This window comes from Pelobates fuscus, chromosome 2, assembly GCF_036172605.1.
Source record: "Pelobates fuscus isolate aPelFus1 chromosome 2, aPelFus1.pri, whole genome shotgun sequence".
NCBI lineage: Eukaryota > Metazoa > Chordata > Amphibia > Anura > Pelobatidae > Pelobates > Pelobates fuscus.
Window position 1 is genome coordinate 207267956 of NC_086318.1, and position 23591 is coordinate 207291546.

The window sequence follows — 23591 nt, forward strand, 5'->3', positions numbered from 1 at the left end:
AAGAGTGTTTCCTGCTGTATGAGTTGCTGAACTAGACCACTGTGTGAGTCTACTGGAGGAGGTTAAAGAGAGCAGACGAGAGGCATCAGGGTAGTTGGGGTTGTTGTTTGGGATATTAAAGCCTCCAAGAATAAGGGAATAAATAGCCTAGATAAATTATGGCAATTCTTAAAGGAGTAGGTTTAAATAGGCAGACAATGTGAACATCAAAGGAAGGAAAAGATAGGGCAGGGGCAGGTAAGATTGGTTAAAAGGTACATTGAGGGTAAAGAAGACTGCCTACATTACCTCCTTTACAGTTGTTTGGTCTGGGAGTGTGTGAGAATTGTAGCCCACCGAAACATAAGGAAGCAGGAGTAGCGCTATCAGAGGGGGGCAGCAGGTATCAGTGAGTGCAAGTAGTGTGAAATAATTTGAGATAAAGAGGTCGTGTATGGCGGTTGATCTCATATTGCTGCAGATGGAGCGAGCATTCCAGAGTGCACACTGAATATCCGTAGATAGGGATAGATGGCATGGTATTAGGATGAGGTTTGTGTTGTTTCTGGTTGTCTTCTGGTTGTGTGAACAGAGGATGCCCTGGGTTTGGAGAGATATCACCAGCTGCTTGAAGCAGAGAGAGCGATAGACAGAAGGTGTGAGTAGGTTTTACATGGATGGAGTCTGGGATGAGATTGAGTGGGAGAAGGATGGAGAGAATCGAGAAAAGAGTGCAAGACATGAGATGAGAGAAGGGGGGAGTGTAGCAGAGAGGAGTTATTGTGGAGGTTGTTGGGAGGTTGAGGAAAGTGGGTATAAGGAGAGATTGGTATACTAAGGGAGAAAAAGAAAAATAAGGAATGCAAGGTAGAGCATTACTCAGATGGGTATGCACTTCCAGAAATACATGGAGGTATGGGAGTAGGCCAGGGGGGGCACAGAGGAGATGCAGTGATGTAGAAAGCTGAGCTAGAGTGTAACAAGCAGAGGTGAGGAAGATAAAGATTGAGTGTTCATGGTGTATCACATTATACATTGGGAGACCAACTGCAGCTACTTGTGATATGGTATTCCGTTCCAAGGAGATTATAATTTTGGCATTCAGTCTTCCCAGTTTGCTGGTATTACAACATAGAATCTTGCACATTCTCTCAGATTTTCTAGTTCTGCGCAGCTCTTTCATTCTTCCAGGTCTATACCTATTCTGATAGAGGGAAAATAAGTCTGGTGGATCTGCCCTCACAGTGAGAATATTACTTATTCATGTTCCCAGACACATTAAAAGGGGTTTCAATGTCCATGATAATGCACATTCTTAGAGCAGCCATATTACGTATAGTTCCTGCGTGGAAACCAACCAAACATCCAGATATGCCCTAAGTGTTGCACTCTCTTTCCAGTATCTATTTATATGAAGACATGTCTCGCAGGATGTCATGCTCACTTGAAAAACAGAATGTGAGCTCTCTGCGGTGGACATGACCTTTTCATACTTTGGGTCTTGCATCTTCTCTGGGATAGTGATATTTCAGTAGTATTCTCCGGTTACTAAATGTATGGTATTTCCCTCATTATCCAGTCCCATTGCTTGTTCTGATTTTGAACAGAGTGGCTGCTCAGTAGTAAAAACATTTTACTTTGGAACTGTTTATTCCCACTCCTGCTCCATACGCCATTGCACATTTGTACAAATTTTTGTTTCATGCTAAATAATTAAATAATAATTAAAACATTGAATAAAAGCTTTTGCTATTAACCAATTTAAGAATCTTTGCTACTTGTAGGAATGCTCTGCTTTGTTGTATATTTTAAATGTGATAATAGTTAGAGCTCCCCTTTCCAGATTCATCTTCTAACTAAATGACCTGCCGAAAACTCAGGTTTATCTCAAGCAAAAAAAAAACTAGTTATATGTGAAATCTAGCCTCCATAAATACTTGCTGATATGTTTCTGCCTCTGAAAATACCCTTTGGTGTGGTTACAATCTATCAGCCAATTGCAAAAGGTCTTTAGTTAAAATACATTTTACTCTACACTCTAAATATCCTCTTCTAAATTTATAGCATGTAGTTCTGTTAATAATTGTATGTCTTTATGTGCCACGACTACAATATATTATGAACTTCCTGTACTATCTATATTTTAATTGTACATTATCTACTTTCATTTTTTAAATCTCTTATATCAGTGATTTTTCTTTTCTACTATATTATCAAGATTAATATTATTTTTCAATTGAACCTCTTATCCTTCCGCCAAATTCAATTAACCCAGAAAGTTTATTTTTTGATAAATGGATGTATGTATCAATTGGCAAAGCCATTAATATACTTACTAAAGTTTAATTAGACTATGTATTGTAATTTTCTTTAACAAGAGATGTCTTTTTTTTATCCAAGAGTTGGCATCATATGAGGATGCAATTTACATAATCTATAACCATCAACTGCTAACGGAAATAAAATATCATTGATCATAACATTTCTGTTAATTCATATATTGTGTTACATAATTGTCACTTTTTGTGAATAATAGTTGAGTTTAAATATTATGTATGATTAACATTTTCAGATGATTATGGGCCAACTAAAATATTATTGTATGAATGTAACGCACATAAACATGTATGGTTATTTATGCAGTACTAAAAGTTGCAACTGACAAATTGCAGATTGCATTACAGGGAAGGACACGGCATATTACTTCTACTTAAACATATATTCTAAAAATGATTACAATAATTATGGACACAAAGAATAGAGATTCCTGCCACATGGTGTTCACACTCTCAATAGAAATCTGTAGAATAAAGAAACATATAGGAGAGAGAGAATAGTATATAAAGACAAGTGAATGCGACAAAATACTTAAAGGGATACTTTTGGCACCCAGACCACTTCATTTTAATTATGTAGCCTAGATGCCATGCACTTCCCTCTTTAACATTGCAGCTGAAAATATTGCAGTTTTGCTGAATGGCATGCTGAATGGCATGAATGGCATAAATGACTGATCATAATATACTTCTAGATCACCCAAAAATATACATTTTCCATTTGGCATTCTTTATAAAATATATTTATTCTACTCACAATGCAAAAAGCAATACATACAAAAACCTTAAGAGATGGTACACCTTAATGATGTTCGAGAGAGAGAGAGAGAGAGAGAGAGAGAGAGAGAGAGAGAGAGAGAGAGAGAGAGAGACAGATAACTTTGTTGGTGAGTAATCATCTTTGTCCAGAAAGTCAAGGGTCTAACAAGGAGTAGAACATTGTCCACTGTTCTTTTAAAACCATGACTATAATGACTTCAAAACTTTTAGTTAAAACTATGGCCACATATAGACACACATGCAGACCTTTGACTCTCATTCCTCTCATTATACACCCATATACCAGATTTCTCATTGTCAAGATTAACGAATACCCAACACGCAGAGCTTAAGTTGATAAAATATAACCAGAATAGTAAAACATAAAATTGGACATTAGAAAGGCTGGATTTAACGTTAATAAATAGAATAGTACAGAACAAGCCAAGATCATGGAGACAGCTAGTATGCAAATGATAAGCCAGAGATCAAGGAATACAGAAGTCAGAATAGTCCAGGTACAACCACAACTGAAACCAATACAAGGCACTGAGAAATAGCTAAATTGAGTTTAAATAGCCTAAAAAGAGGACTGATTAGAGAATAGCCGTTATGTGATGTCGGAATGCACTTTTTTGACTGAAAATAGGTGCGGAGAAGATGGAGCCATAAAAGGCTCAGATGCACAGCAGCCAGCATCAATCAGGCTGCCAGGGAAGACCACCAGGGAGGTTAGGGTGAGCGGCACTGGAGGCAAGTCCAGGAATGCAGCGCTGTGTACTGTGTCCACCATAGCAAATTACCATCTGTTCTTTTCAACCCGTTTGACATCAATAGATAATATGCATAGGGACATAGAATAAGTCATATTCTACATATCACCAGAAATATCCATGGACTTGAATCCTTAGAATAAATAGTAACTGTCACGGGTGGCGGTACGGTAACCGGGACCCCTGAGTGCCTGATTATAAGTGGGAGTCTTCAGCGTGGAAATGGACTATCAGGGCCTGGTGCAGGCTAACCGCACGCCCCCTGGTGTTGAGCACCAGCGTTTGTGCAGCCACATACCAAGACCCTGATGCAGCTACAGCGAATCCCAGGAACTAGGATATATGGAAATTAAGAAGACCTCCTAGGCTCTGCAGCAAGATTGTATCCAGTACTAGAAACAAGGCAAGACTAGAGATAGGCACCAAACATGAAAACAAGACAGAACTAATAGAACCCAGAACCAGAGAAGGATAGTAAGCTAAACCCAGAACATATACACAAGACATGAGGAAAACATGAACATGACTGGACAGGACTGTACATGGACTGGGTATACAGGGAGTGCAGAATTATTAGGCAAGTTGTATTTTTGAGGATTAATTTTATTATTGAACAACAACCATGCTCTCAATGAACCCAAAAAACTCATTAATATCAAAGCTGAATATTTTTGGAAGTAGTTTTTAGTTTGTTTTTAGTTTTAGCTATTTTAGGGGGATATCTGTGTGTACAGGTGACTATTACTGTGCAGAATTATTAGGCAACTTAACAAAAAACAAATATATACCCATTTCAATTATTTATTTTTACCAGTGAAACCAATATAACATCTCAACATTCACAAATATACATTTCTGACATTCAAAAACAAAACAAAAACAAATCAGTGACCAATATAGCCACCTTTCTTTGCAAGGACACTCAAAAGCCTGCCATCCATGGATTCTGTCAGTGTTTTGATCTGTTCACCATCAACATTGCGTGCAGAAGCAACCACAGCCTCCCAGACACTGTTCAGAGAGGTGTACTGTTTTCCCTCCTTGTAAATCTCACATTTGATGATGGACCACAGGTTCTCAATGGGGTTCAGATCAGGTGAACAAGGAGGCCATGTCATTAGATTTTCTTCTTTTATACCCTTTCTTGCCAGCCACTCTGTGGAGTACTTGGACGCGTGTGATTGAGCATTGTCCTGCATGAAAATCATGTTTTTCTTGAAGGATGCAGACTTCTTCCTGTACCACTGCTTGAAGAAGGTGTCTTCCAGAAACTGGCAGTAGGACTGGGAGTTGAGCTTGACTCCATCCTCAACCCGAAAAGGCCCCACAAGCTCATCTTTGATGATACCAGCCCAAACCAGTACTCCACCTCCACCTTGCTGGCGTCTGAGTCGGACTGGAGCTCTCTGCCCTTTACCAATCCAGCCACGGGCCCATCCATCTGGCCCATCAAGACTCACTCTCATTTCATCAGTCCATAAAACCTTAGAAAAATCAGTCTTGAGATATTTCTTGGCCCAGTCTTGACGTTTCAGCTTGTGTGTCTTGTTCAGTGGTGGTCGTCTTTCAGCCTTTCTTACCTTGGCCATGTCCATGAGTATTGCACACCTTGTGCTTTTGGGCACTCCAGTGATGTTGCACTGAAATATGGCCAAACTGGTGGCAAGTGGCATCTTGGCAGCTGCACGCTTGACTTTTCTCAGTTCATGGGCAGTTATTTTGCACCTTGGTTTTTCCACACGCTTCTTGCGACCCTGTTGACTATTTTGAATGAAACGCTTGATTGTTCGATGATCACGCTTCAGAAGCTTTGCAATTTTAAGAGTGCTGCATCCCTCTGCAAGATATCTCACTATTTTTTACTTTTCTGAGCCTGTCAAGTCCTTCTTTTGACCCATTTTGCCAAAGGAAAGGAAGTTGCCTAATAATTATGCACACCTGATATAGGGTGTTGATGTCATTAGACCACACCCCTTCTCATTACAGAGATGCACATCACCTAATATGCTTAATTGGTAGTAGGCTTTCGAGCCTATACAGCTTGGAGTAAGACAACATGCATAAAGAGGATGATGTGGTCAAAATACTAATTTTCCTAATAATTCTGCACTCCCTGTACAAACCAAAACAAGACAGGATAACATAGGCAAAACAAGAGGAGAAATAACTAAGCACTACATATGGAAATCATGGGGATTTAGTCACACTATATGATCATACATTGCATAAGCCTGCCAACAACGCCAATGTACCCCATATCTGGCAGGTCCTACACTGCCTAATGTATGCTAAAACAACCACAGATTCAGAACACATACATAGCACTTACCTGCAAGAAAGGGCAGAAGCTTTGAGCAACTGCCTGCAGGAACTCTGACACATAATGAATGACTGAAACATACGGGTGTGGCAAATAAAACAAACATTTAAAGGAAACCTGGAGACTGGGAAATCCAGGGACGAACTATAGGAATGAACCCAGAAATCCCAGCATAAAGAAAACCAGACATAGAATAGAAAACCAAAAACCAAGAAAACTAAGCAAGAATAGCAAAAAGAGTACTGGATATCAGAAGCCAAGGCCAGACATCTCCGCAGAACATGGCACGATGTGACAGTAACAAACTGGAGAATTTCCACGATTTGGAGCTCTCCTACCTGGTGTAGTCACACTTCTTCAATTGCCTTGCTAACCTAATCTTTTATATACACTGTATTTACAATGTAACACTCAACTGTGGAATAAATGTAACTAGAAGAAATGTAAGCTAGAAACCAACCCCAAACAGAGAAGATTCGATTATTAAAAGATGCAGAACAACGGCTCTCACCTAGATAAAACAAGAAAGTATACAGATAAACCAGAATAAAACATAACATAAATCATACCAAATAAACAGTGTTGTTCTTGTAATTCTTTGCACATAATTATTCCCATAAATCTACAAATAATTATATAAAGATAAAATAGTGCAGACCATTAGGGTCTGGGGGTCCAACTCACATTTGCCAGAGCCCTGGTCACCAGACTCTGGGCATGAAGGGCCTTATTGGAGAGGGAAATCACCCACAGTATTAAAAATCCACTGCTGCACACTTGCTTATACCATGAATCTTTATATGATTATTTGTAGATTCATGGGAAGATTTAGTGCAACACTGTTTATTTGGCATTGATGTTTGAGTTTATGTGTTACATGGTGTGATTGCTGCTGGTATTTATTTTGCAATAAATATAGTCACGTCATTGTTATTGTGGGTTTTTCACTATATTTGTAGCAATATTTTTTGTGGCACAGTTCACAATATTGGTTTTCACTCGCACATATTATTTGGCTGATTTTATTTAAGCACTTATGCACTTTTTTAGTTTATAATATAAATAGTCCCTATATTCTTTTTGTGATTTCATATCCTATGTGGTGGAATCCGTTCTCATAAGGTGCATATGCACAAAATAGAGAAACAAAGGGGATACTGAGAGCATAGTATGTAACACAAAGAATGAAAAACATACAACATGAAGTGCATAAGTGCCCATTCACAAAAGCCCAAATTGGCAGGTATAAGGCAGTACACTATCTCCGCCGATGGATATAACTGGTTCACAGATTCTTTGAGAGCACTTGTAAATATTGTAGAAATGAAACAGTATATAGTGCTCTCTGTATGCAAGTAAATATGAGAATAAATGGAGGTGTACTTACAATTTTTCAGAGCAGTAAAATAGCTCTATTTTGACAGTGTGAATGCTACTGTCATCACCAAGGATCAAATGGTAGAAGTTCCAGTTTGTTGTGAAATTTTGGAGCAGTAAAATTGTTCTATTTTAGAAGAAGACAGCGGGGGTGATGATGTGAGCAACTTAAGATACTTATGCCAGGAGGAGGAGCTGATGGAGCTATGATAGCAGGCTGAGGAGTAAGCAGGGAAGAACGCTTAAAGCGAAGCATAGCATCTAGCACACAAATATCTACAAAAGTCCTACACAGGCGGTGCCATAAAAGCAGTAAACATTTTTTTTCTAACTCTCCTTAATCAAAGCAGATACGCTTTACCAACAGACAGATATACCACTGCCCGGTGTGATGACTCAGAGGTGGTGAAAGATAAGGACGAGTTAGAAACTACATGCCATAATGCTGTCACAAGGTTTTCTGCCGCTGAAACTGAACTAACAGCTGAATATTATTATTATTATTATTATTATTGCCATTTATATAGCGCCAACAGATTCCGTAGTGCTGGTAGGATAACAATTTGTATTCAATTTACACAACACCAGATGTTAAAGCATATCAGAGCTATATAATTACTTGATAAAATTGTAAAAGGGAAAGGAGAAATAGAGGAAATGGGAAGAAAGGAAAAATATATAAACAAGAGAAAACCCAGTTTATTAAAAAGGGAAGATGAAGGAGAAAGATAAAGATTGACAAAATAAAGAAAGAATGCATGATTTCTCTCTCCTCAATTTCCCTTTAAGACATTTGGGGTTAAAAGTGCTATAAAATCAGTCTATTGCATATATTTAAATTTAATGCCCCCCCCCCTCTCTGCTTGCAGTGAAGACACGTAATATAAGAGGGCAGAAAACAAAAAAAAATTGAGACGCATAAGTAATAAGGAAAATAAGGGAAGACAAGTTTTGTTTTTTGTTTTGTTTTTTTTCTCTCTCCCTTCAACCATAATAATGGCACCAAAAAGAAAAATGCTCCCAAAAAGAGAAATCAAAAGAGCAAGAAAAAAAGATACAGAATAAAGGATGTCTGAATTTTTTTCTCCACACACATCTAAAGAACAATTAAATAAAGCAGTCAGTGAAGATACTAATTCCTCAGTAGAAGAACATTTAAATAGTCTACCACTCACTAATCCTGAAGACCATGTTACTCAAGATTTCCTCCAATAATGTTTAGATAATCAACTACAACTTATAAAACTAGAAATTGAAAAGAATACAAAAAATTACAGCAAGAGATTTAAATAATAAAAGAAAAAAAACTATAATAAACGAAGCTACACTAGTTAAACTGAACATTGAGCAAGAAGCTTTAAAAGAAGATATGAATATCTTTAAAAACACAAAAGTTAGAATCCAGAATAAATTATCTAGAAGATAGTTCTAGAAGAGTTAATCTAAAATAAAGAAACATCCCAGAATTCACTATCCATGATGATCTAAAAAAGTACTTGATTAATATGTTCATATCATTTGGAGCATCAATCCAAGATCAAGATTAGAAAGATTTAACTGTTTAAATAAGCCTAAATATTTGGATCCAAATATCCCTAGAGATGTAATAGTTTCACTCTTTTGGTTTCAAAGAGAATATCTTAAAGTTATTTAAAAATCTTAACAATCAAGATGAATCATATAAAAATATCCAATTATATCAAGATTTATCTATGGGAACAAGACTATGGAGAAAGGACTTTAAGGCATCTTTATTGCTCCTTATATATCATAATATTAAATACAGATGGGGATATCCAAATAAATTGAGATTGTTCTGGAAGGACCCTATCCAAGAGTTTGATCAATTAATAAATAATGAGTGGTTAAAAATAAGATTATCTGAATTGGAAGTAATCAAAAGGAAGAGGAAAACTGTAGATGGAAATCTAAGCAAAGCAAAACACCAGAGAAGCAAGAAAATTCTAAATGAAACGTAATTGAAAAGAAATTGACTAACAAGTAACAAATAAGAAGAAGAAGCAAAATTAAACTAAAATTAAGATTTGGACACTCAAAAGAAGCATACACAACTTTTTTTATTTTTTTTATTTTTTGAAAGGGGTGGGAATGGAGGGGGGGGGAGGGATAGAGAGAAAGGGATTTTTTTAAGATTTATTAGTACACAATTGACATAACACACAATACTATAGATTCAAAACTATGTTCAATTTCATCTAGACATTCAATTTCATATTATTCATTATTCCATTACACAATATTAATTGCACTAGAAATATCTTATTGTGTTTACCATCTACACATTAATTGGCACATTATATATTTAATAACTTTTTTGGTCTCACATATACAAAGAATGTGACGGCAGATAAGAACTATTCGGCCCATCTAGTCTGCTAGCCTTATCTTATAGTTAGGATAGCCTTATGTCTATCCCACGCATGCTTAAACTCCTTCACTGTGTTAACCTCTACCACTTCAGTTGGAAGGCTATTCCATGCATCCACTACCCTCTCAGTAAAGTTATAATTCCTGATATTATTTTAAACCTTTGCCCCTCTAATTTAAGATTATGTCCTCTTGTTGTAGTAGTTTTTTTTTTCTTTTAAATATGGTCTCCTCCTTTACGGTGTTGATTCCCTTTATGTATTTAAATGTTTCTCTCACATCCCCCCTGTCTCGTCTTTCCTCCAAGCTATACATGTTAAGATCCTTTAACCTTTCCTGGTAAGTTTTATCCTGCAATCCATGAACCAGTTTAGTAGCCCTTCTCTGAACTCTCTCTAAATTATCAATATCCTTCTGAAGATACGGTCTCCAGTACTGCGTACAATACTCCAAGTGAGGTCTCACCAGTGTTCTGTACAATGGCATGAGCACTTCCCTCTTTCTACTCGACACACTTCACACTCACACATATATGACACAATTTACATATACTTACAGGCTAGTATTACACTTCACCTTTTATTTCACATTCTCCATTTTCATATTTTACACGTATTTACTTTTTATTTTCTAATTCTCTCCCCCTCTCCCCCTCTCTTTTCCCAGGGGAATAAGACGTTTTTTTTCCTGCTTGTATATCTTGAGAATGAATTAATAATTTTATACAAAGAGATTAAATCTTTTTAAGAGAACGAACGTACATATTTTCATTCTCACCACAGAAGGGTCAAATGTATGTATGTTTGGATTTTTTTTTTTCTATTATTTTTTATGTATGTTATTCAATGAAGTAAATAATCAGATGAGTATTAAACTGTCAAGGAATGGGGAAAAAATTCTAACAAAAGATGGTTAAAATAATATCAGTGAACGTACAGAGTTTAAATTATCAATTCAAAAGATCGACCGTTCATAGATTTTTGAAGAAACATGTTTATTTGGCTTTCTTACAAGAGACACACTGGAGAAATGACAAAAAAATGTTTTTAATAACAAAGATTTCCCCAATATTATACATGCTTCCATTAAAGGAAAAAAAAAAACAGAAAGGAGTAGCTATTACAATTGCAAAATCAATAAGCTTTGGAATTATTCACCATATTTATTATATATTGATAAATGTATACTTACCTAATGTATCACCAGACTGTCTCTTGAGGAAAATATTGGATATAGCTGAGAAGGTTAAAAAGGGTTTACTTATCATAGCAGGAGATTTTAACTTTTAAATCTGTTTAGATGTGGATGTGGATATGGATAAGACATTTCTGAAACCTACTCCAATTAATAAAAAAAAAACGAAAAAAAAAAACAAGCAGTGAATTTAACCAATACTTTAGATAAACATAATTTATATAACCTATGGAGAATCATTCACCCTGTATACAGTACATATGTCATATTCTAGAATTGATCTGATGTGTGGAAATCAATCTTTACTAAGTAGAACTTCCAAGATAGATATAATAAACAATACATGGTCGGACCACAGCATACTTATATTAGAAGTAAAAGAGGCATTTAAATATAATACCAGACCACCATTGAGATTAAATGAATATTTACTAAATGTAAAAGAAAAAACAAATTATATCTCAAACTTAATTGACCTATATTTCAAAGAAAATAAATCATAAGATACATCTATATCTAAGAGCAAAAACAAGAGAAAGATGCTGCAGGGTCAGGGACATTAGGTCCCCCCCTCCATTATTAAATTAGGGTCCCCACCCGCCGCTCATGGGTGGGGACCGGGGGGGACATTATGTCCCCTCCACAATCATTATATTAGGGTCCTCACCCGCCGGCAATGGGTGGGGACGGGGGGGACATTAGGTCCCCCCTCATTATTTTTTTTAAGGTTCCCACCCGCGGGCAATGGGTGGGGACAGGGGGGAAATTAGGTCCCCCCCACAATTATGTTAGGGTCCCCACCCCGCGGGTAATGGGTGGGGACCGGGGGCGGGCACTATTTCCCCCATTTTAACTTGTGTGTTCCCCACCATGGGGGAAGGGGGACCTGTGTCAGGTCACCCCTTATTTAACTTAGGCGATATGCCCCTACTCGTGGCATGCCGCGAGTAGGGACATTAGGGAGGGTTTAACCTCCTTTTTATCAATATGGGGGTCCTATTGACCCCCATATTGATTTATATTTAGTTTTAAGACAGCGAGCAGACACTGGCTGCTCGCTGTCATTTAATCTTACATAGAAGTGAGAGAGCTGGTAAGAGTACCGTGGGAAAAGTAGCTATTTAGATCTAAATAGCTACTTTTTCCTATTGCAACATTGTTATAGTTTTACTATAACATTTTGTTACATGTACTCTCTCTTACGATAGCTCTCACTCACTTCTAGGTTAAATACTGATTTAAATGACAGCGAGCAGCCACTGGCTACTCACTGTTTAGGTGACATGCCCCTACTGCAGGGAGGGGGGGGGGCTGGCACAGGTAGGGGCAGCAGGATTTTACCTGTGCCAGTCCCCCCCCATTTATTGCACTAGTGACTGGGCACAATTTATTGTAATGTATCTTCTATTCTACACTGTGTGGACAGTGTGACTTACAGAGGAAGATAAGATGCCATTTTTTTTGTCTCTTACAGTTACAGGTACCTCTGACCTGTGTTTAGATTTGATTTAGTGTGTTTTTACTCCATGCTGTGGGGGTTAATTATCCCATAGCACGGAGTCCTGCCGGTGTGAAGTCTCCCGGTGCAGGGAGAGCTCATAGCCGCCAGTGTGGGGAGCTTTAACCCGTGCAGGGAGACTCTTACAAGCACAGGTTAAGTCACTTAACCCATGCTTGTAAGAGTCTCCCTGTATGGGTTAAATCTTAGATTGCAGGGAGATCCTGGGGATTACGTTTTTACTCTGTGCTGTGGGGGTTAATTATCCCACAGCACGGAGTCTAATTGTCATACCTTGTGTCCCCCGCCGTCCGTCCTCTCCTGTCGGATGGTGTGGATCGCTGGCGGGCGTTGCGCATGCACACCTCAAGGGGTGCGCGCGCGTCTGGGAGAACGTGCGTGCGCGCACAAGGTAACCGGCAGGGGTAGCATTTAATCATCTCTTAAAGAGATAGTAGCCAATTGCTACTACCTATTTTATACCTCCCTCAATTCTGTCCCTGCCTATCAGTATTCACCTTACCCTATATATACCTACTTCTGACATCACTTCCTTGCCCTGTCGTGGTTTATTATAGCCCGAGAGTGCGTTCTGAATAGTTGTCTTTTCTTTGGTTCCTGACTTGTTTATTGGTTATTCTCGTTTCTGGCTCCCTGACCTTGGCTCTGTCTATTCGCTTTCCCGTATCTCTGTATTCCTGACCTTGGCGTGTGTGACTATTCTTATCTCTCATTCCTACGTTAAGCCCGGCCACCTTAAGGTCCGGTAATACGTCTATCTGTGTTCGCCTTTATTGTTCTCTGGTTTGCGTATTGGGGAATATTAACCTTGACACTAATTAAATAAACAAAAATGGAAACGAAAAGGTAATCATTAGGCATTTCCACTTTCGTTTCCATTATCGTATGTTGCTCTTTAGTTTACGTTTCTGCTGACGAGTACGAAAACCAGGAATTTTGGCCGAAAACACTTTAGTTCGAAAACTAATGCACATGTCTACCAGTAAGTAACAAACATACCATCCTATGAGACACATGGCTTTTGCTGTATAGAGGAGCATTACTCAGTAGTCCTGGATCTGACTGGGGTTCTGGCTTGAGTAATCCTATGAACATAGACGTAGGCGCAAGTTCTTCAGAGGTACCAACAGCCTTCAAGTCCATTTGGGTTGGTGCAACTGGAGTCAAGAGAGGAGGATCTCCTTGTTTTTGGAGAACCCTTATAGATGGGTCCCTGAAAAGCCCAAGATCAGGAGTTTCACATGAACATGTTTCTCTGGGATGCAAGAAGGCCTTAAAGGGCAGACCAGAAGCGACATTATTAAGGATACTCACTAGAGGTACAACCTCTGCTATAGGTTTAGGTAAATGGTTCTGATGCCCGAAGAGATGCTGGAATGTCACCACAGCAGATGTGTGAACTTCATTCTTCACTTAGGAACATGAAGGGTCAGTAGTGGTAGTACTTGAACCAGGTTCGGAAGAGATGTCATCTTTCTGCAATAATGAAGGTTCTTGATGGTCTGTAATTTCCATGGGGAACACTATTTGGCCATTACTACATTCTCAGGAGAAGGGGTGTAGCCATTAACAGGTCTTTCAAAAACAGGAAGACATTCCGCCACATGGGAAGTGTCAAGAGCTGGATGATCCAAGTCATGGGTCATCGACAGGGGTTCTGTTTCTGAAGTAAGCACTTTCTCTGATGTACTACAAGGGATTTCCTCTGATATGGAAAGAAAAAAGGATTCCTCTGAAGCAGGTTGCGGAAGAAGGAATTCAACTGCGGAAGACAGCAGGGTCATATTCTCGGATGAGTCTGTCTCTTCATTCCTGTAGAGGCAAGGCTGTGGATACATATTAGCATGGTATGTGACCTCAAGATCAAAGGTGAGAGCAAGCACACTGGGAACTGGAATTACATTACTCAACCTTGGGTCTAGGTAGACCTTCGCCACCAAGAGACGGCTGTTCAGGAACATGATACACCTCGGAAGCAGGTAGCAGAGGAGATTCTTCTACAATAGAAGACATTAGAGTTGAAGTCTCAGGTGAGTCTGTCTCCGCTTCACTGCTGTGAAGGCATGGCTGGAGACGCTCTCTGGTCTGACATGTGGCTTCATGATCAGTATCGAGGGCGTTCTTCATGGAAGTCGGTATCTTAACCCTGGGTATGGGTGTGTAGACTTTGCAAACAAGAGACGGTGGTTCAAGAGCATAATATGTCTCTGGTAATGCGACAGTATTTACAAACTGTGTATCAGTACTTTCCTCAAATTCAAACAGCTCGTCCTCTAAAGCTGCTATACATTGAGCACCAAGTTCATCAAAGCACAGTCCATGTCACCAGTACTCTATAACTCCTCAATAGCTTCATCTTCAGCCCTGGCAGGAAGGCATTCAGCTTTTAATTCATGAGAAGTAACTTCAGTTTTGCAATCGGAAGGATCAACGAACCAGTCCCCCAAAACAGAGAAACCCATGTCAGAGTCAGGAGGACTTGAGATACTATTAACAGTAGGGAGACTCTGCAAATTAGAAAATAGAGCATCAACATTATTATTAGAACAAATAAACTCATCCTTTCTTTCAATAGGTCTATGAGAAAATGCACTTCGGGGAGCAAAGCAAGATAATTAGAGTGCATAACTCTCAGCTGTTTTTGCAGATAGGATAAAGACTTTTTTTCGTGATATTTGTTTAACCCCTTAAGGACCAAACTTCTGGAATAAAAGGGAATCATGACATGTCACACATGTCATGTGTCCTTAAGGGGTTAAGAGAAACACGGAGGAGTTCATACACCCGACTTATAACAGGAGGTTTTCTTAGCCATTTTTAACAAGCAGGTAATTGTGAGAAAAAAAGGATCACGTCTGTTTGTGATAGGACTGAAGTTCAGTTATTAGACCACATAAAATTGGTTTCTGAATTTGACAAGAAGCATCTAATGTAGAAACACACAAAAAAGATGCCTTTTCTATCTGATGCTGGATTTGGCTTAACTGATTACAACAAGCATTCATAGGCTCATAATCCTGCTGAGAATTAGCGTTATTACCAGCAATACTATTCACTGTGCCCACAGAAATTTTTCTCTGCTGGTTCCTAATGGTCAGATCATTATGTCAAGACAGGAAGGGGTGCTGCCCTGAGACAGCAATATCCCTTTAAATGTGGGAACCCAATTTGCAGATAATCAATGACAAGACACAATGAATGAGAGGTATATATTATTACAAAAACCAAAGGACAAAAAAAATATCAACTATATACAAATATACAATGCCAAAAACAAGTATATACAGTAACTTAGGATTAGCACAGATGGTGCAGGCAAAGCATAAAGAACAGTCTTTTGGTATATGAAATACCCTTGAGAAGGGCCAGGCAGCCACCATGAACAACAGACAGTACACAAGTCCAGAGCCACAAGGTAGGCTACAGAGTCACAAGGAAGCAAGGCCAGAATCAGGATACACAATCAAAGGAAGCAGGGTCAGGGTCACTGGATGCTAGATCAGAGGACAGGAACACAGAACCAGAGAACACGGGAACACAGGACCAGATGACACGGAAACACAGGACCCGAGGACAGGAGAACACAGGACCAGAGGACACGGGAACAGAGGACCAGAGGACGCTGGAACACAAGACCAAGGAACGCAGGATGCAGAACCAAAGAGTGCAGGGTCAGAGTCACAGGAAACAGGAAACAATGATCTGACAAGGAGAGAAGGGAGAAACCAAACTATAAAGGTGCTTAACAAGGGCCAGCTTTAGTGCTAAATGAAAAGAAATGAAGAATAGTGCCAAACAGTGAGAGTGGTGAGTATAGGTACTGCACGAAGTAATATCTACTAAGGAGTGAACCATGACACAGATGGTCTAAGTAATCTTTAATAGAAATATTTCAAACTAAATATTGTGGCTCAAATACTAGTTACATTTAATGGTATAGTAGATCAACAATATTTTCCTTTGGAATTAACAAAAGCTAATATTATCCTAATTCTGAAACCTTTTCAAATCCAAAATTATAGGCCAATTTCCCTCTTGAATACTGATATCAAATTATTTGCATCTATTCTTGTTGAGAGACTAAACAAGTGTTAAATGGTCTAATACATCCAGATCAAATAGGTTTTGTTCCTAACAGATTCTCAGGCCCAAATGTTAGACATTTGATTGATATTCTCGATCTAGCGTGACAAGGTACTCCCATCCTGACCCTCTCAATAGATGCTGAAAAAGTGTTTGACAGGGTCGGGTGGGGATTTATAAAGAAAACTTAGTTTTTGCATTCAGGAGTGGATGCTCCAAGCAATCATGTCTATGTACCATACTCCATCAGCAAGAACAGTTGGCCATGGTAATCTATCCGAATGGTTCCCTATAAAAATTGGCAATAGGCAGGATTGTCCACTCTCCCCCATTTTATGTATTTTATCAATAGAACCGTTTGCAATGAGAATTAGAAGTAATCAAAATATAAAAAGGAGCATGTATTAAACAGAAACAATTTAAAATCCGTTTATATGCAGATGATGTCCTAATAACAATATCAAACCCACAGGAATCATTACCAAATTTATTGGAAGAAATTCAACAATTTGTCTCTAATTATAAAGTTAATATAGATACATTTATGATTCTTCCTACAAAAAATAGATCGAGACAAGCTAAAAATATGAAAAAGTTTATACCATTTCACTTGGGTTAAACATTGTTTTGTATATTTGGTAGTCAAAATCACCAAAAATATAGATAAATTAATGGAAGTAAACTTTATGGAAACGTTAAAATCAACAAATCATTCTATTATAAACTGGAGAAAGGTTGAACTATCATGGTGGGGTTGTATTAATTTAATAAACAGTTACATTATTCCAAAATGGTCATATATGTTTTAAATGATTCCACTTGCAATTCCTAATCCTTGGCTTTTAATGTTACAATCTCGTATATCACATTTCATATGGAAGGCAAAGCCTCCTAGGATCAGCCATAAGATTTCATCTATGCCCCCAAAAAAGGTGGATTAGGATTTCCAAATATTAAAAATTTGTATCAAGCCATTGTTTTGACCCATTTATATCAAAAATGTTATTCCCCAGAATTTGAGGCATGGCAAGACATTGAAAGGTCTATGACAGGGTTTCAAGATCTATCTTTAATTATATGGAATGTAAATGAAAAACAATTTTACAGCTCCTTAAAACTACAAGGTATAGTTTTGACTCAATTAATACAAGCTTGGGTAATTATAAAAAATCAAATGCAAATTAAGTCAAGACTATTACCAATAAATAAAATAGAAATTTTGGAGGTTACAGAAGATTTTAACTTGACAATATGGAAACAAAATAATATTTCTAACATATTTAATTTAGTAATTAATGCTTCCATAAATTAATTTGCAGATTTGAAGGAGGATTTTAGTCTCCCTAATTCCCAAATCTTCAATTTACCTTAGAGTGAAAAAGATTCTAAATAAATACCTTATATTTCATGATTCTGATATAATTTCAAATATATCTAAAATACGTAATCATTCATAAATGGGACAAATTAAGTCAACAACTAGACAAACTATTTCAAATCTTAACAATATACAAAAAATACCAGTTATATGTAAATGGGAAAAAGATTTGAAATTGAATATTGAACAATAGGATTGGAACAAAACATTAATTCGATCTACACCATTTGTACACTGTCTAAATATTTTAGGGATGCATTACAAAATTATCAATAGATATGATTGGGTTCCCATAAAATCTGTAAAAATGTCCCCATCAATGCCGGACATGCTTGAGATGCAACTCTCAAAAAGGCACTTACTTGATTATTTGGTGGGAAAGCGATAGGCTCAAAGATACCTGGAGTAAATCACTCTATTGCTTTACTAGAATATCTAATTGCAAAATAAACTGGTCTCCAGCAGAAGTTTTACTACATCTAAATTGACCAATTATGCCTATGAAAGATAAAATTGTTGCTTACCCATACGCTACTAGCAATTACTAGCAATTAAACTAACCATTGCACAAAATTGGAAATCCATTATCAGTCCGCAATAGGAGAAAGCATACATCCAATTAGTGGGTCAGATCCAGATGGAGAAAGAAGTTAGCATTACCCTTTCTAACTCAAAAAATAAATTTTATATATGGGAACAATGGTTAATGAGAATAAAGTAACATCTTTGATTACCCTAAGGAATGTTCACAAATAAATGTTCATAAATAATCTTACTGAATATTTGGACCTCATATTCCCCGGCAGTAGAAACATTTTATATTTGTTTACAATGTATTTGGTTATATGTTTTTTTTGTGTGTGTGTTTCTATCTATGTATGCCATGAAATTGGTATGTACTTTTGAAAAAAAATAAAAAGAATTGGAAAAAAAATTACATTGTTGTATTCTGAAAGCATTGGTGGTACATTGCACACTGAGGATCAGATGGTACAAGTTCCAATTTGTTGTGCTTCATGGTTTGACAGGAAGAGATGAAGGTTAAACTATAAGTAAAATAAAATAATAAAAAACTAACTGGTTCAAATTTTAGAATATGTTAAAACATTAAAAAAGAAAAAAAATCACAACGCGGTTCACCAGTAATGAAGGGTTTTATCGAGTGTTATATTAAAGAGCATTAAATTTTATTTATATAATGCGCTTACAGAAATGCAAGAAAGTTTATTGATTTACATTTAATTTTTTTTTTTTTTAAATATCGTCCTTCCCCTACCTGTCAATGAAATCCTCAACATTAGACATATGTATCAGTGACATCCGGGTCTAATGCATAGATTAAGTGACAGGCGGTCACTTTAACCTTGTAACCACTGGCGTACATATAGGGGTCGCAGCTGCGACCAGGTCTGTCACTCCAGGGGCCTGGCCGCCCTGCGGACCCCTAGGACCCGGTACCAGCTGCAATGTCTTGCGGCCCTGGCCCTCATGGCAAGCCACCGGGGCCACCGTTCAAGGGGTCCATCGGATGGCCCATGCTGTTAGGGCCACCCGATGGATATGGATTTTCAGGGGGTCTGGTCAGTGCTGGGCACTTTAACAGCGCATCCTAGCCCCCTGTGATGACATCACTGCTGGGAGGAGGGGTGGCATGGGTCAGTTTCACACCGGGGCCCCATGGATTGTGTGTACGCCACTGCCTGTAACCAAGTTACTTTCCCAGCAGGCACTTGCTTAGGGAGTATGGGAGAGTACTTTTTTTGTTGTGCTTTGTAACTCTGATAATTTGCAAACAACTATATTGCATACTTTACATTACTAGATATAAATGCAATGTTGAACTTACATTACTTTTTTGTTGTAAAGAAGGATAATTTTTTTTTTTTTTTTTTAAATTCTTTATTTTTGTGAGTTTATGCAGATAATACAACATGTCACGTGAGTAACTGGTTAACAATACGACATAGCTGGCTATACATCACTCGGCTAAGCCTACTCAATTTTTTTGATTATGGGCTAAGACACCCAGGTTCATCTGTGGGTTACTATGAGGCGTAGGGAGTGGGGGGCGTTCGCATTAGGCTTCTTGCGCCTTAGGGCTAAATATTATAGCGCGGTCTGTTTGTACTTCTAAGGAGGCGCTGGTAGGGAAATAAAGCAGGTGGTTAGCCGTCTATATCCAAGGGGTTAGGCATGGAGCATAGCGCTGCGATGGGCGGCTGTGGTTTTGCGAGGGGTTAACAATTGGCTGTAGAATAACAGGTGTATCGCTTGCACCCACTGGGGGAGGGGGGGAGGAAAGGCATAAACTCATGGCTATGTCTGAAGCCTACGGAGCCAGTGAAATAGGGTTAAAAAACATATGAACAAACAACAGAAGAGTTAAATATAGAATTAACTGAATAATGTAGAACGTTATGGCACAGGTAGATGCCGTCAGAGAGTTCAGGGTGGGAGGTCGGTTGCCTCAGGTGCCTCTCTTCTGGGCACAAATGGGGTGATGTTTGCTACATTCCAAGCTATGCGGCCAGGCGGCGGTGTGCTCTCTTCTGGCAGGCCCAGGGATTTCAGGAAGGTCGATGCTTCAGTAGGGTGTGAGATGGCAAATGTCTTGCCCGCTTTATTGGCAATCAGGCGGCGTGTTCCCCATTTATATGTGACCGCATTGTCCTGAAGGAGCTGGGTGATTGGTTTTAGGGATCGACGCCATGTCAGGGTATGCCTTGAAATGTCCCGGTAAAACGCCAGTTGCGCTCCTTCAAACGATATTGTAGGGGTACCCCTGACTGCACCCATAATAACCCCATGGTCAGAGTCCCGCACCAGTTTCAACAAAACATCCCCGGGTACCTCTTGATTTGCGTTGGTTGCATTATGCAGTCTGAAGCAGGAATCCACCACTAGCTGTTTGGTCTGCTTGGGCATGAGGAGAGTGGTAAGGAGTCTCCTGCAGTAGTGAGGGAGCTCTGCTCCTGAGATCGTGTCTGGCACTCCCCTTATTCTCAGATTGCGTGCCCTGGCTTTGTCCTCCATGGTGGCTATTTGGGCTTGGTGGTCGGCACATTGTTTCTGCAGCGTTGCTATGGCTGTGTCTGTAGCTGACTGTGCTGTTTTGCAGCTTTCTGTGCTCTCCTCCACTGCTTGTACACGTGTTGTGAGGGTTGATACAGCTTCTCGGACCGGTGCCATGTCGGCATTGAACATAGCCTGTATTTCTTTCATTAGGGCTTTGATGTCAGCCTTAGTGGATGGGGCTGAGTCTTCCGGTCCTGCATGAGCCTGTGGCTCTATTCGCCTCCTCGGTGGAGGGGAGATGTCTGCTGTGCTGCTGTCCTCCTCCGACGACAGCGGTGTGTAGGCCTCAGCGGGCGCCATCTTGGCGGCATCATGTCGCACGGCCGTGCGCATAAAGGTGCCGATATCTCGGGAAACAGAGCCCGGGTCAGAGCGCATCTTCTTGGACTTCTTCCCCATATCGTCGGGGAATAGTCTGTGGCAGTTGGAGCCGAGAAGCGTGGGTTTTTTCGTCCCCAGCCGCACTTTGCCCGCACTGAGACACGGAGCTGGTCCCAAACGCGTCCTGCTCGCTCGGGCGCTGGCTCCGCCCCCAAAGAAGGTTAATTTAAAGAATAAATGTGTAAAACAAAATCACGCTAACAGAAATGTCCCTGTTTTTATATAGACCGGGATTTCTAATTTAAAATATAAATATATATATATAGTTTGTGTGTGGGTAGCACTAAAAAAAAACACACAAAAAAAACAAAAGAGTACAGAATCTTAAAATGCATATCTATTTATATCCTCAAACTGCCAGTTTCTAATGCATTACTGTCAGTACCATCCAAAAACAGAAAATAAATTAGGTATGTTGATTAGTTGTAGTTTAAAAAAAAAGTAAAAAAAGTAAAAAGTTGTGATAATAAAGTATTGCACTAATTCCTAAATTCATAATATATATATGTTTTTTGGAAACATTATTACATTGTAAATAAATTAGCTGATCTCAACCCTTAAAAAAAAGTTTCATTTTGTCATAATTATTGTTACTGCTGTATAGATATGCTACATTTTTCCTTTTGTTTGTTCAAGCATCAGCAGTGATTTTTCTGTCATACTTTCATCAGAAGAATCTGATATTAACTTGGTATTACAGATTCTAAAACAGTTTTTTCCTTTCAATTCATTTTTTAAAAAAGGGCACTATATTCTACATTTTTTGGAAACAACAAAGTGGAAACCACATTCAATAAGCATACAATATATAATACACAGCCTGGAAATATAACCAGAGTAGAAATATTCTATGTAAGAATATGGTGGAATCTAAAATGATAAAAAATACAAATCATAGCATAACACCGTTATATAATCTTAGTGAAATTGTGATGTTGGTATTAAACTCACAAACAAAGGTGAAAATCAGGCCTCTCACCCCCTTGGGGTATATGAAGTATAAAACTTGATAGTAGATCCAAATATATGAGATCCAAATAGGTGTATGTCTTCAAAGAAATGGATAAAGAAAACCATACATGGTTAAGTATGTAGGAAATATACAAAAGAAATGTATTGCTTGCACTTACAAACATAAAGATGTTCTAGGCATATCTCCACTCTCAGTGGAACTGGAAGGCAGTGTGGAAAATGAAGCACAATTCCAATTTTGAAGCAGCAGAGCAAGTGAAGGGGATAAAAAGTAATAAAAATCAAAATAGACAATAAAAACAATCAAGAGGCCGATATCCAACGCGTTTCGTCCAAAATAATGTGTAAAGGACTTCTTCAGGGATGTGTAGAAGGTCGTATGAAAAAGAACTTCTTATACCTATCGTGATTCTTCTTAATGCCGATCACCGCAGCGTGCGTTCCATCCTGGAACGCAAAGATGCACTTCCTGTGACGTCCATCCGTTATTGTGCGCATGCGTATAGAGGATCCGAGTTCCAAACGCTCGAAACTCGGACGTGTCATGACACGTACTATAGAGATCTAGATACTAAAGAAATAGTGCATATCCAACAATATGTCGCCATACAGATTTAGAAGAACGGAGAATCCAATTAATAACAAAAATTAATACATAAATCGAATATAAATAAATATAAGTAATATATAAAGTATATACATTTAAGTAATACATAAATAAATGCTAAATATACAAATAAATATTAAATTAATAAATCAATTAATAATAAACTTGTTAAAGTGCATATATGAGTATACCAATAATAAATAAATACTAAATATACAAATACATATAAAATTGATAAATCAATTGATGATAAACATGTTAAAGTGCATATATGAATACACCAATCCATTAGTCACCTTAGACAACCATCCATAAAGAAGCCACTATTGTACTACGTAATACATAAATGGCAATGCATTCTAAATGATGAATGCAAGAAATGAGAGAAAGGGAAAAAAGTTTTAAATACATACAGAATTTAGATAACAGATCCAGTGTTCTAAAATCATA

At 38.3% G+C, this 23591-nt stretch overlaps 1 protein-coding gene across 1 annotated transcript in view; it reads right to left on the reverse strand.

Annotated features, from left to right (window-relative positions):
* The window catches only part of LOC134585705 (proton-coupled folate transporter-like), a 542847-nt gene that overhangs the window by 101128 nt on the left and 418128 nt on the right, over nt 1-23591 (reverse strand). The window lies entirely within an intron of this gene.